A 13,013-nucleotide genomic window follows, 5' to 3' on the forward strand; every position below is an offset into this window, starting at 1 on the left:
GGCAGGTAGCACTGTTGATAGGAGATCTACGAGTGGCTTCATGTTCTCTTTTGGGAGTGCTGCTGTTACTTGGAGCAGCAAAAAGCAGCCTACGGTTGCTTTATCGAGCACAGAGGCCGAGTACAGAGGTGCAGCAGTTGCGGCGTGTGAGGTAGCTTGGCTATGAACATTACTTGAGGACTTGGGAGTGCAGGTGGACCAGCAGATTGTCATTCATTGTGACAACCTCAGCAGCATGCAGTTGGCTAGGAACCCAGTGTTCCATGCTAGGACCAAACACATAGAGGTCCATTACCACTACGTTCGAGAGCGAGTGTTGGCAAGCGACATCGACTTGGTCTACGTCAACACAGAGGAGCAGATAGCGGATATCTTTACCAAGGCCCTCGGAGCTGAGAAGCTTCGACGTTTCCGGACTATGCTTGGACTCTGCGACATGCAGAGCTCGAGGGGGAGTGTTGAGATGTCGAGCTCTACACCTTGAGCTGGCATCCACTACGGGTCTTGGCCGCTTACTGCATTTACTCACTGGCGCGTTAGGTGACCGACACGGAGGATCTCTGCCAGTGATTCTACAGCTGGACTACACTTATAGTGCCAGCCTAGTACGCTTCTAGCGAGTTCACACTTAGTGACCGCATGTACATATGTGCTACTTTTCAGCTTTAGCACTTAGTCATTTTGTACTCTCTTTTCTGTAAAGAAGAAGAAGAAGCTTTCCATCTCTGTGTGCTTTGTGCTTGCCTTGTGTAGCTCTCTTGCATCCTCATTCTTTACAGTTAGTACCCATGGTTAAGGCCTTCAAAAACCGGCCATCATTAGCCCTCCTCTTCTGGCTAGAGGCATTCATGTCTCTAGCTTTGCTTCTTATTCTCTAACAGTGGAGTTGGAGAGTTTTCCCTCCTCTAGAGTATCTACCATGAGATCCAGATGAAACCTTAGGAAGTATCTTTTGAGCCTCCATCCATTGACTCTAGTCTTGTGAATTCGACAATCTGCCTCCATCAATTTGTAGCTACCATTGGCGTATCGCCTTTTGACGATGAATGGCCCTTCCCATCTCTGGGCTGAAACTTCTTATCTTTCCTACTGTGGAATCTGTTGTCGTATATCAATACTAACATGCTTTTCTTCATACCCTTTCCCTTAAGCCCTTGATTGAATGTGAGTCGATGTTGTTCTGCTTGTGTTGCTAGCAATTGATGGCATCTTCCTTGTCTAACTAAAGCCTTTCTAGATCAAATATGTGGTTGCAGAGATGGGCAAGTGGGCGCTCTAACTAGCTAGCCATGAATCACAAGATGTCTATCTACACCTTGATGGGTAGAATGGCCTCTTTTCCATATACCAGATGGAAAGGGGTGAAACCTAGTGATGTTCGGATTGTCATGCAGTAGACCCAAAGAGCGGCCATCAGATGCGTATCCCAATCACTTGTGTAGTTATTCACCTGTTTTGTGATGATTTTTCAGATTATGTTGTTTACCTTCTCCACTAGACCATTGCACCTTGGATAGTATGGAGTTGAGTGGCAGTGTGTGATGCCTAGCTTTTTTATCTGTTATCCCACAAAGTTGCCTCTAAAACCTGGTCCTCTATTAGATATTATCTCTAGCGGTGTGCCAAAGCGGCAAAAGATGTGCTCAAATATGAACTTTGCCACTTCTTTGGCTATAATGTGTGTCGTGGATACTGCTTCCGCCCATCAAGTCATGTAGTCTACATCAACTAGAATGTACAGTTTACCCGATTGGGCCCTTTGTAAAGGACCAATCGCATCTATTTCCCACTTCTCAAACGGGCCATATGAGATGATAGGAGCCTGTGGCTCATAGGTTAGTGTTCGATCTCACTAGATACTTGACAAGATCTGCACGTTTTACAACAATGATATACATCCCTGCTCAAAATGAGAATCCTGCATATAGAATCTTCCTACTAGTAATATCCAGAGCAAAGTGGCCGCTGCAAACACCATCATGGAAACTTGAGATCACCTCCATGATCTCACTGGAGATTGGCACTTGCTTGAGAATCTGGTCTTTGCCCTTGCAGCACTAGGTGCTCTTTATAAGGCAGTATGTTGTTGCCTTTTGGACAAGCCATTGTTTCTCGCCCTTGGTATACCCTTCATGACATTCTCATGTAGCTAATGATATCAGGCATAGCATCGCTACCCTAGAAGAGGGGCAGCTTTAGTTTGATTGGTCCTATGGGAACATCTTGTATTCTTTCCTTGGCTAGAGCATCTGCTTCTTGATTTTTTGCCCTAGGGACATGAAGTAACCACACTGCTTCAAACTTTCTTAAAAGATCCCTAACTTGGATTAATTGGCCAAGCAACACCTGATTTTTACAAACTCAATTGCCATTTATATGCTTTACAAAGAGCATGGCATCGCCAAACACATCTAGGCGTTGAACCACTTGCAAAATACATTGTTCTAATTCAAGAATTAGGGCCACATACTCTGATTTGTTGTTGGAGTGGGAGTGTAGTAAATTCCCAATAGAGAAGACCTTTTCCTTTTTTTCATTGAAAATGATGATGCCAGTTGCAGCCTAGTCCACTATTCTTTTGTAAACTTAAATAAAAGACAGTGAGCTCCTTCTAGCTTAGGAACTTCCACCATTGGTGTCACTCCTTTTCCTTATCTGTTGACCTTTAGATTATTCTCATAGTGACAATGAGTAAGAATACCTACTAGGCTAGCTGTGGTGGAGTTCTCCACTTGCATAGTGTAATCAAACTCTTGTAATCTAATGAGCCACTTAGAGATTCTAGATGATACATCCATGTGTTGCATTACATACGAAAAGACTTCTTACATTGTTAGAATTATAAAGGGTCTAGGCAATAGACAAGAGCGGAACTTTGTAGTGGCAAACATCAGTGCAAGCACCATGTGCTCTACCGTGGTGAATCCTTTTTCTGATGGGATCATGACACAACTAGAGAAGTAGATAGGACGCATGAAAGAGGTTTCGGGGTCCTTCTACATTAGTAAGGCCCCAAGTGTGTCACTTCCTACACTAGGGTTAACATAAAATGGCTCGTCTCATCTAGGGGGTGCAATGGTGGGAAGTGAAGCCAAGATTTGTTTCACTTCGCTAAACTGTTGCTCATTTTCTTGACTCCATAGGAAGACAGCTCCATGGGTGATCTTTTGTAAAGGGAGAACCACTTGAGAGAGTAAGTGAATGAGCCTACTCAAATACGTTACCTTCTGAAGGGAAGAGACCAATTTCTTAGCTGTTGTGGGTGATGACAAAGATACTATAGCCTGCACCTTGCTTGGATCAACCTCAACTCCTTTGGCTGAAATTACATGGCCGAGAAGAGTGACCTCGCTTTCACCAATGTGACACTTATCTATAATAAGATGTCCAACCAAGGTTTGCAGCCTAGCCACACCATCATAGACCTTGCTCAAATGGAGGGAGCAAGAGATGTAGATATAGAAGCCATCTATGAAAATCCGTATTGACTTACCAAAGTATGGTTGGAAGACAAAAGTTACATAGCATTGGAATGTGGCGAGAATGTTGGTGAGGCCAAAAGGCATCACTCTGTAATAAAAACATCCCCACTGTGTTATGAAGGTTGCCTTTTTTTGGTCTTCTTCTGCAATGCTGATCTAGAAGTAGCCTGAGTAGCCATCACATACTATGTAGCACTCATGTGTTACCTCGTTGAGAATCTCATCTTGGAATGGGAGGGGAAAATGATCCCTCTTTGTTGCTTCATTGAGAGGTTTGTAGTCTACACAAACTCTCCACTTACCATTCTTGTTTGGCATGACCACCACTGGAGAGACCCACTCTGAGTCTTCAACGGGGTAAATGAAACGTGCTTGTAGAAAATTCATTACCTCTTTAAAAAATGCATCTTGATGAACTACCCCAATCCTTCTAATCTTTTGCACTACAGGCTTACTTCCTTCCTTGAGTCTTATGCGGTACTGCACCACTGTGATGCCTGTGATCTTGTCATAAGCATCAATGAAAAGCATGGTGAAGTTACCCAACATAGAGATGTACTCTTCTCTCTCTTCACTAGCTTACTCACTGGAGAGCATCTGATGTAACTTACTTGTATCCACCAAAGGTTGCATACCTGATGGGTCCTCTTGGTTCTTTGGTGGTGCTTCAGAGTATGTCAATCTCTTTGGATCTCTGAGGATGACTCCCATCACTTCGATGCTACTATCTCTCTCTTCAATTTTTGTCATCTCTTCTCCCAAGGTGGTCGAAGAGTCAGTGGTAGATTCGTCTTCCACTGCCTCCAAGATCATGTTGTGGTGCTTCCCAATGTTCATGTCGTAGAATATGGGCTTTCCCTTATCATCCTTCATCTAGATCATCCTAGTACTACAGTCTTTCTTAGCATCCATAGCCATGAGCCATGGTCTCTTGATAATGATAGGGTAGCCCTCCCCTTTGTGTGGCATGACAAAAATGTCTACCTCCACTTCCGTGTTGAATGCCTTCACCTTGAATGCATTCACAATGCCTACGCATTTCACTTTGACATTATTTTCAATTTTAGCTTGGCAGGGTGCCGGCCTACTTAACTCTAGGCCTAGATGGTACATCATTTTCTCACTCATGACACATATTTGTGCGCCACCATCTATCTAGATGTTTGAGATGCGTTGCCCCTTTATGTGGAAATCCATGATAAGTAGGATGTCATCTAGATTCCTCCCAGAGATAGCCCCAGCTATCCTTGGTCTTGACTTTCTAGTACTTACCATCTTCTTCCATTGTCTCCTCATCCTTGGTGCAAGATGGGTAATTGGGGGGAGGCTATTTTTGGACCCTGCATCAAAACATATTGAACTAGGTCATATGGTTTAGCATACGTGCCCAACAAAAAATCCACGATGTCGATCTTCCATTGAGGCTTAGATGCAATGATTGCTAAACTCTCCTTTTACTTTCATATTTTCCTCTCTTTGAGAGGCCTCTTCGTGCCTAGGAAGCTTCACTCCCATGGAAAACACTTCTTCTACTTTTCCTTTTTCTTTCTACTTTCTTTGACACTCTATTCTAGCTTCACCTTTCCTTTAGCTCCAAGATTGATGACACCTACTGCTTGGTTTTCAGCAGGTGGTGGAGGTAGGGGTGGAATGAGAGGTTGTTGTGGTGGTGGAAGTTGCACAAGCAGTCGAAGGATTTGGACCAGTGGAATCGGCTCTGGTTGCTTGGGTGGTGGTGGCCTCGTCCTTGTCAAAGAAATGTGATTCTATCTTACCCTTCTATTGAAGTTCTGTCTTCTTGGATGAGGACAATAGTACATGCCATGGCCGTCCTCTCCACAGTTGTAGCAATGATAGTCCCAATTTTGTCTTTGTTTACCTCTTATTTGATTTGGATTTCTGGTAGGTGCATGCTCTTGCTGTACCATATGTACTGAAAGATTCTCTAACTAGTTGGTGATTTGATTGAGTGGGTCTTGTTGATCTTCAGCCGGTTTTTGTGACAGACTCATTTGGACGACTGTTGCAGGTGCAACTAGGTGTGTTTGGGCCCTAGCCGATTCCTCTTCCTTAGTAGTCTTGGCTTGTAGATGCAATTTCTTATCTTTAAGGTGGGCTACTTCAACTACTACCTCATATGTAGCAGGAAACCTTCCCTTCACCTTCTCTTTAAGAATTGGCCATAAACCAGCCACAAACTGGTCTTTCTTTAGGAAATTGAGTGCCCCTTCAGCCTCCCTCATCGATACAACCCATCATCTCGATAGATCCACGAACTTCGATTCATATGCTGCATATTCAACCATACTTCCTTGCTTCAACTCCATCATCAATTGCCACAATTTCTTGGATGTGGTGCCTTCTTAAAAGCGCCTTAGAAATGCTGCTCTTAGTAGATCCCACCTCTCCTTGGTGGCTTGCACCAAGGCGTTGTACCATGATCTTGCTTCCACTTTCATTAACAGTGGAAAAATACGTAGATGCAAAGCATCATCATCCCTTCTAGAGACGACACATGCTATTTCAAGATTATATAGGTAATCCGAAGCCTCTTCCCCCACCTTACCCGTGAAGGTCGGGAAGGAAATGTTTGCCATTGCAAAACAAGTTTTTTTTTTCAAACTTTTTATTTTTTTTCTTAAACACAAGTAGCTTAGCGGCTTATAATGACTTCTTACAAGGTTGGGTGGATAGATCAAAACAAGATGAAAATTGAAACGTTAAAGGAGTGATGGTAATCCAACACGGGGAGGATAAATGGGATTTAGGGAGCTAAGGATATCTCCTATCACTGCAACACCAAACAAGAACACAATCTTCTAAATGATAGAAGATCTTCCTATCTGCATATATGTGTATGTGAATGTGTTGCAAAAACCTAAATAGAAAAGCGGTTGGTACGTTATCCATGATGCACAGAGTGAAGAGTACTCACTTATACCCTTACCATGCCGGTGTTGACAAGTCGGTACATCCACAGGACGTCATCGCTCTTCATAGATTTCACCTTCCCTTCATTTCTCAGCACATATGGAGTGATGTCGATGTGCTTGATCACTCCTATCCTTTTAGCTAGCACTAGTTGCAAGTAGTTACTATAACCGGCTTGTTGCATGAATTCCACACCATTTAATTGTAGCTCATCTTTGGCCCACTGGGTTTCACCTGTAGTAGATAGTTTCTTCAAGATGAGTTGCACGGGGAGAGAAGGAAGGCTCTCTACCCGCCTTTTAAAGAATCAAGAACAATAGCCAAACCACTTTTCTCTAGGGCATGGGAACCTCCTTATCACATCCGCTTTAGGGTTCTTGAAGTGAATTGCCAGTACTTGTATGTGTGCCACAAACCGATAGGTGATCTTTCGTCGCTTTACCTTGGATGACTTTCGTTCTTGGAACCTCGGCACAATTCTTCTTTCTAGAGCCAAACTTGAAGCACTCGTGTGGGCAGTTGTTTCTTCTTTTTTGGGGGTCATGTGATTTAGGATGGCCCTAGCCCTCCTTTTCCCTTGACAAGAGCAAACCATTTCGGCCACTTAGGAGCCACACCTACACTTTTATTTTCAAAAACATTCAGGAAGAGAGGCTTTACTAACCTCTTTCCTTCCTTAATATGGATGATTTCTTCACGGTGGATGTTGATATAGAGGATTTTCACTTCTCCTTTTACTTCCGTTGATAGCACTCATTGATAGATGCTACCATATACATGTGGTAGTGATGTGTGTGAACACACTAGGACTGCTGGGGCATTGTTTCCCTCTTTAGGAGGTTTTTTTCCCTCGTGCATTATATATACGCCCATCACTATAGAGATATCTATCTTTCCATTGCACACTAAGTAATATGCTCTTAGTTGTGTGCATTATGAACATTGTTGTTGCAAGAGTGCATCTTATGCATTAGATTGTTATGCTTTGGCTATGTCTAGCTTACATGATGTTGAGGAACCTCTGTCTTTTGATGAGCATAGAATTCAAAAAATTGGGTGGCTGCCATGCAATCAGAATATGATGAACTTATAGAAAATGACACATGGACTTTATGTGATTTGCCTCCTGGAAAAAAGGCCATTGGTACGAAGTGGGTTTACAAGCTCAAATGCAAGCCGGATGCTGAGATCGATCACCATAAGGCTCGACTTGTTGCAAAGGCAGCTCATTTTGGTTGGGATGTACATCAACAGACATTGTTACTGCTTTCTTAAATGGTGACATATTTGAGGAGGTTTAAGTAACAGAGCCTCGCGGTTTTGTCAAGAAAGGACAAGAGGACAAAGTGTGCAGATGTAAGAAGGCTTTGTATGGGTTGAAGCAATCTCCCCGTGCTTGGTATGAGAAAGATGACACTCATTTGGTCAAATGAATGGGTTGAAGCAATCTCCTCATGCTTGGTATGAGAAAGATGACACTCATTTGGTATGAGAAAGCACATTGTATGTAAAGCATGAGGGTGATGTACTTCTCATTGTGGTTCTTATAAAGAATGTCTTGATTTGCATATCTGTCTCCTTCTCAATCATGACTTTGAAGTCCTGAAAGTGACCAAACACTTCACTTTTGTTACGCATGAAGTAGACCCATACTTTCCTTGTATGGTCATCAATGAAAGAGACATAATACCTGCAACCATGTATACTTGCAGTATCAGTTGTACCCCAAACATCTGTGTGCACCACCTCAAGTGGATTTTTACATACATTGCGCTCATGTGGAAATGAGCCCTTTGACTGTTTTCCAAACTGGCATGCTGCACACACTTTATGCATACCATCCACCTTGAATTTGGGCAAACCTTTTACAATCTGTTTTGATTGCATGCTGCGCAATCTCTGCTCATTGACATGGCCAATGCGTTTGTGCCAAATGTCAACATCAGCCACAACACCTGTGCCCTGTGCAAATAATGCAGCTTTTACCTCAGGCATGTCTACATTCAGCGTAAACATTCTGCCCACACATTTTCCCTCTGTGATCAGCTTACAGCCATTCTGGAAATCTTCTACATAATAGCCATTTGGATTGAAGCAAACCTGCAAACCCTGCTCAACCATTTGTCCAACAGAAACAAGATTCTTTGTAATGTTTGGGACATGAAGTACATCTGCTAAGTACTTTGATTTCCCACTCTTCGTATTTAGAGGTATGTCCCCTACATGAGCAATGGGGTGAGCTGTGTCATCTTCTGTCTACACATAGCTTGACACATCTAGTTTGCGCATATGTATAAACCACTCTCCACGAGACGTCATGTGATTAGAGGCACCTGAATCCACATACCAAACATCATCTTGGGTGGAATTCTCTGTAGACATTGTATTCATTACATGCTGCATAACAAACATGCGCTCGTTTTTGCTGTCATCTACATCTCTACTAGTAGATGCATAGTTGCCCTGTTCTCTCTTTCAACTTAATTTTCCCTTTGGACAATCACGTGACATGTGACCTCTTTCACCACAAGTCCAACATTATCTACTATCTGCAGTATGTTTTTGCCTGCTTGATCCTGCACTACGACCTCTTTGACTCCCCCTGCCTAGAGACTGGTTTCCCCTACCACCTGTATTGTTTTGATTTGATTGACCTTCTTGAAATTGGCCCCTGCAACCCCTTGTGCCTCGACCACGACCTCTACCTCTACCTCTGTTGGAGTTAGAATAGAAGGCCTGTTCAGACCTATTTCTGCCATGAGAAGAAGACGTGTCAAGACCAAGGTTCTTCTCCTCAAGAATAAGCATAGAAATCAAATCTTGGAACATGGGGATGTCGTCTCTTGTATTCATGGAAGACCTGAAATGTACATACTCATCTCCTAGACCATCCAAGCATGCACGGACAATGTCATCGTCTTCCACTGAGACTTTAATAGATCCAAGAGCCTCAATGATACTCTTGATCTTCAAAGCGTAATCATTGATGGAGAGGTTGTTCCTCTTAACTTGATTTAGCTCCGAATTTAGTTGAAGATTCCTGGCCTTGGTGTTCACCTCGAACACTCTGCCTAAGTTTTTCCATGCTATGGCGGGGGTTTCAGCATCCTGTAGATAGCCCATAATGCCATCTGTGATGCTCATAGAAAGCCAATACATCACTTTGCTCTAACCTTGTTGCCAGTCCCTCAAAGCTTTCCTTTTTTCTGCTGTAGCATTTTCCTCGGGAATCTCTGGTTCCTTTTCATTGTCTCCTTCTACATAGTCCCAATAACCTTTTCCTTTTAGGAAATTTGTTCTTCTGAACTTCCATGCAGGGTAGTTATTTTTCTCAAGCTTCTCAGTAACAATCTGACTGAAACCGTCAGACATTTTGAAGCACTAAGACAAAAAAGATACAGTCTGCAAAAACCTGCAAATCTGCTGAACCTGCTATCGTGGTACCTGTAACGCTTTCTACACTCAACGAGTGTCCACAATCAAGCGTACATACAACCACTGTACTTGTACAGTAAAACTCTGTGTACTGCACTTTGGAGACCTGTTCAGAAACTTGTTCGGCATCTGGTTGTGGATTGCGAACGAAGGGATTGTGATGCTCTTGCTCTCTTAGCCTCTCTTGCCTGCACCAAGCTCTGATACCATGTAAAGAAAGAGGATGCAAGAGAGCTACACCAGACAAGCACAAAGCACACAAAGATGGAAAGCTTCTTCTTCTTCTCACAGAAAAGAGAGTACAAAATGACTAAGTGCTAAAACTAAAAAGTAGCACATATGTAAGTGTGAACTCGCTAGAAGCGTACTAGGCTGGCACTATAAGTGTAGTCCAGCTGTAGAATCATTGGCAGAGATCCTCCGCGTTGGTCACTTAACGGGCCAGTGAGTAAATGTCGTAAGCGGCCAAGACCCGTAGTGGATGCCAGCTCAAGATGTAGAGCTCGACGTCTCAACAGTTCTTACTAGCATGCAGGGGACCCTATGGCGTTCAGGCCACATGATGCCATATGGTGTTGGTGTAGAGGCTCTAAAGGGGTATTTATGCCATTCATGGGATACTTCTTTGAGGGTCCTCTAATGTCATGAGGGAACATGTGATCACACTACGATAGAGTGGCCTAGGTACACTTGTAGAACCATTTTGTTGGCACCCTTTGGACCTAGAACCACATGGTTTAACATAGAGGTGACTGTATGGCCCTAGTTCCATATGGATGTAATAATATCCATCTTGTCTAAATATATGTCATTCTTTTTACAGAAAATGTCTCAGAAGAGAAAGTCAAAGTCAATTGATGCAACATGCTCAACACCAAGTTCTTGGTATCTAGATTTTCACTTACCAAATGGTGGAAGTGATGAGAAAGTCCACTTGTTCTTTCAAGATAAAGAGCAATTGCCCTTCAAGGACTGTGGTATTGTCAAGGAGATAAAGAAAGATTGTTTAGATCTTGAAATGTCTCCATGCCTTGGAGTAAAACTACTCAATGTTGACTCCTACTTGTTGGATCCTTTGGCCTTTTCTCAAAAATTGGTGAAGGTTGATTATGAAGGAGTGACAATGACAAAAGCAGGGTGGGTGGATCTTCAAGACGACACTCCAAGTGAGAACTTTATAGACTTATATATTGAGGGATTTAAGAAAGTCAATCAATATTTAGGTAAATTGAGCAGCACAAATAAGAATAAGAAGCGAAATAATGAAGACACAGGTACATCAAATCAATCTAAGACGCTCAAGGAGAGTCGGACTCCCTCACTTGGAGAAAATAGAGGAAATGTGGCCTAAGAAAGTCTTTCAGTCATACCCTTACAGACTCAAGAAGCGGGAGATTCTAGTGGACTTGCAATTGTAATAGTTGGAACTCCCTCAGTGGCAGTGGTTGTGGACTCAGCATCCTTAGCTATGTTGGACTCTATTATACAGCCCAAAGAAAAAGATCTTGATAAAGAAGTTGCCAAAACTTCTAAGAGTGGGCTAGATGGATACATCGGAATTGATCACTATTTTAAATTTGGTGTACAATTTACCCAATTGATCCCAGTTGAGCAATGCAACCTAGCACCAGATGGCTATAGATGAAGACCATTGTCAGATGTATATGTGAAATATCTCTTAAAGCAATTTGCAGGGCACTCTAGGCGAGTCTCCAGTGCAGCAGACTTGATGCCGTATAACCCAATTACAGAAATGCCTTTACAAACAGCTAAAGTGCATGGAGACAAGCTATCAACATACCACTACTGGATTCTAGCTGGTCAGCATTCCATCATAGAGGCTAGAGCTTTTTTGCGTAACAACAACACTAAGTATGCTTTGAGAAAAGAGTTCTACAAGTTTAGAACTGCAAGGATAGTGGTAGACGCTCCGAAAGAGGTTGTTGTTCGAATTTCCAAAATGGAGAACATGGAGAGAATAACAGCAATGAAACACCAGCCTTATGTGGAGGTCTTGAAGCATGGCCGTAGTCAATGGCTTGCATATTCTAAACCAACAAAACCCACGGCAGGTGTTCCTGTCGGTCATCCGAGTCGAGCAGGTTGGGATGTAAGTTCCACTTCCCTATGCTTGTTTTTGTTACAAATATGTCTTGAAAAAAAGTTAAATTTCTTTTCTTTATTTTGAAGGCCTTTGTAAATGTGGCGAACATCGTGTTCAACCATAAATCATTTGCCAACAAAGAAGCACACATGGTCATGTACGATGATGAAATCTATGATCAGTGGATACACATCTTGGAGAAGCATCAGACATCAACTGCTCATGGGTAACAACCAAGCATAACAACCTTTAGATTCCTAAATGGTTTAGAAGATAATGATGTTAAGCTACTACAACAAGAGCTGGCAGATGAGAAGATTTTCTTAGTGAAGCAACCACGTCAAGCGGGCATGCTCGACCTCACTACACGTGCAACGGTCTTAAAGAAGACCAGGGTTTTTGTGTTGAAGATGATGAAACAGGAAACAAAAGGAAGACAACAACTCAGAGTAGGAAGAAGATGGAGAAGGAGAAGACACAGAGCTTGCGTACGAGATCTCTGTAGTCTCTCTCTCTGTATTAGAATAATAGTGTATCTACAAACTCAGAGCTACAAATCTTATATGAAACCCTAAGAGATAAGGTGTCCTTTCACACCAGATGTCCAGGGGGAAAAACCCAGTGGGAGAAAAGTGCCCCTGGTGAAGTGCGTATACACACTAACACTACTACATGTCTACAAATCCCCCCTGTAGTGATAGTGTGAATCCGTACAAGGTAGTAGATCATCATGTGTATGAGAGTAAGCCCAAAGCTTTTTGGAAAGCATCAAACTTTTCTCGTGATAACGCCTTCGTAAATAGATATGCAATGTTATCCTGTGTAGGACAGTAAGTTAGTGTGATCTCCCCTGCATGTATCCTTTCCCTGACATAGTGGTAGTGAACCTCTATGTGCTTTGTTCTTGCATAAAATACTGGATTCCTTGCAATTGCCATAGCACTCTGACTGTCAGTGAAAATGGTAGTGGGTGCCTGTTGATACTCACAAAGATCTGCCAATAACCTGCGTATCCATACATAATCAACTGTTGCCGTGAAAGCTGCCCTGTACTCAGCTTC

Source organism: Adiantum capillus-veneris, chromosome 2 (genome assembly GCF_014529385.1).
Source record: "Adiantum capillus-veneris isolate H3 chromosome 2, ASM1452938v2, whole genome shotgun sequence".
Classification (NCBI taxonomy): domain Eukaryota; kingdom Viridiplantae; phylum Streptophyta; class Polypodiopsida; order Polypodiales; family Pteridaceae; genus Adiantum; species Adiantum capillus-veneris.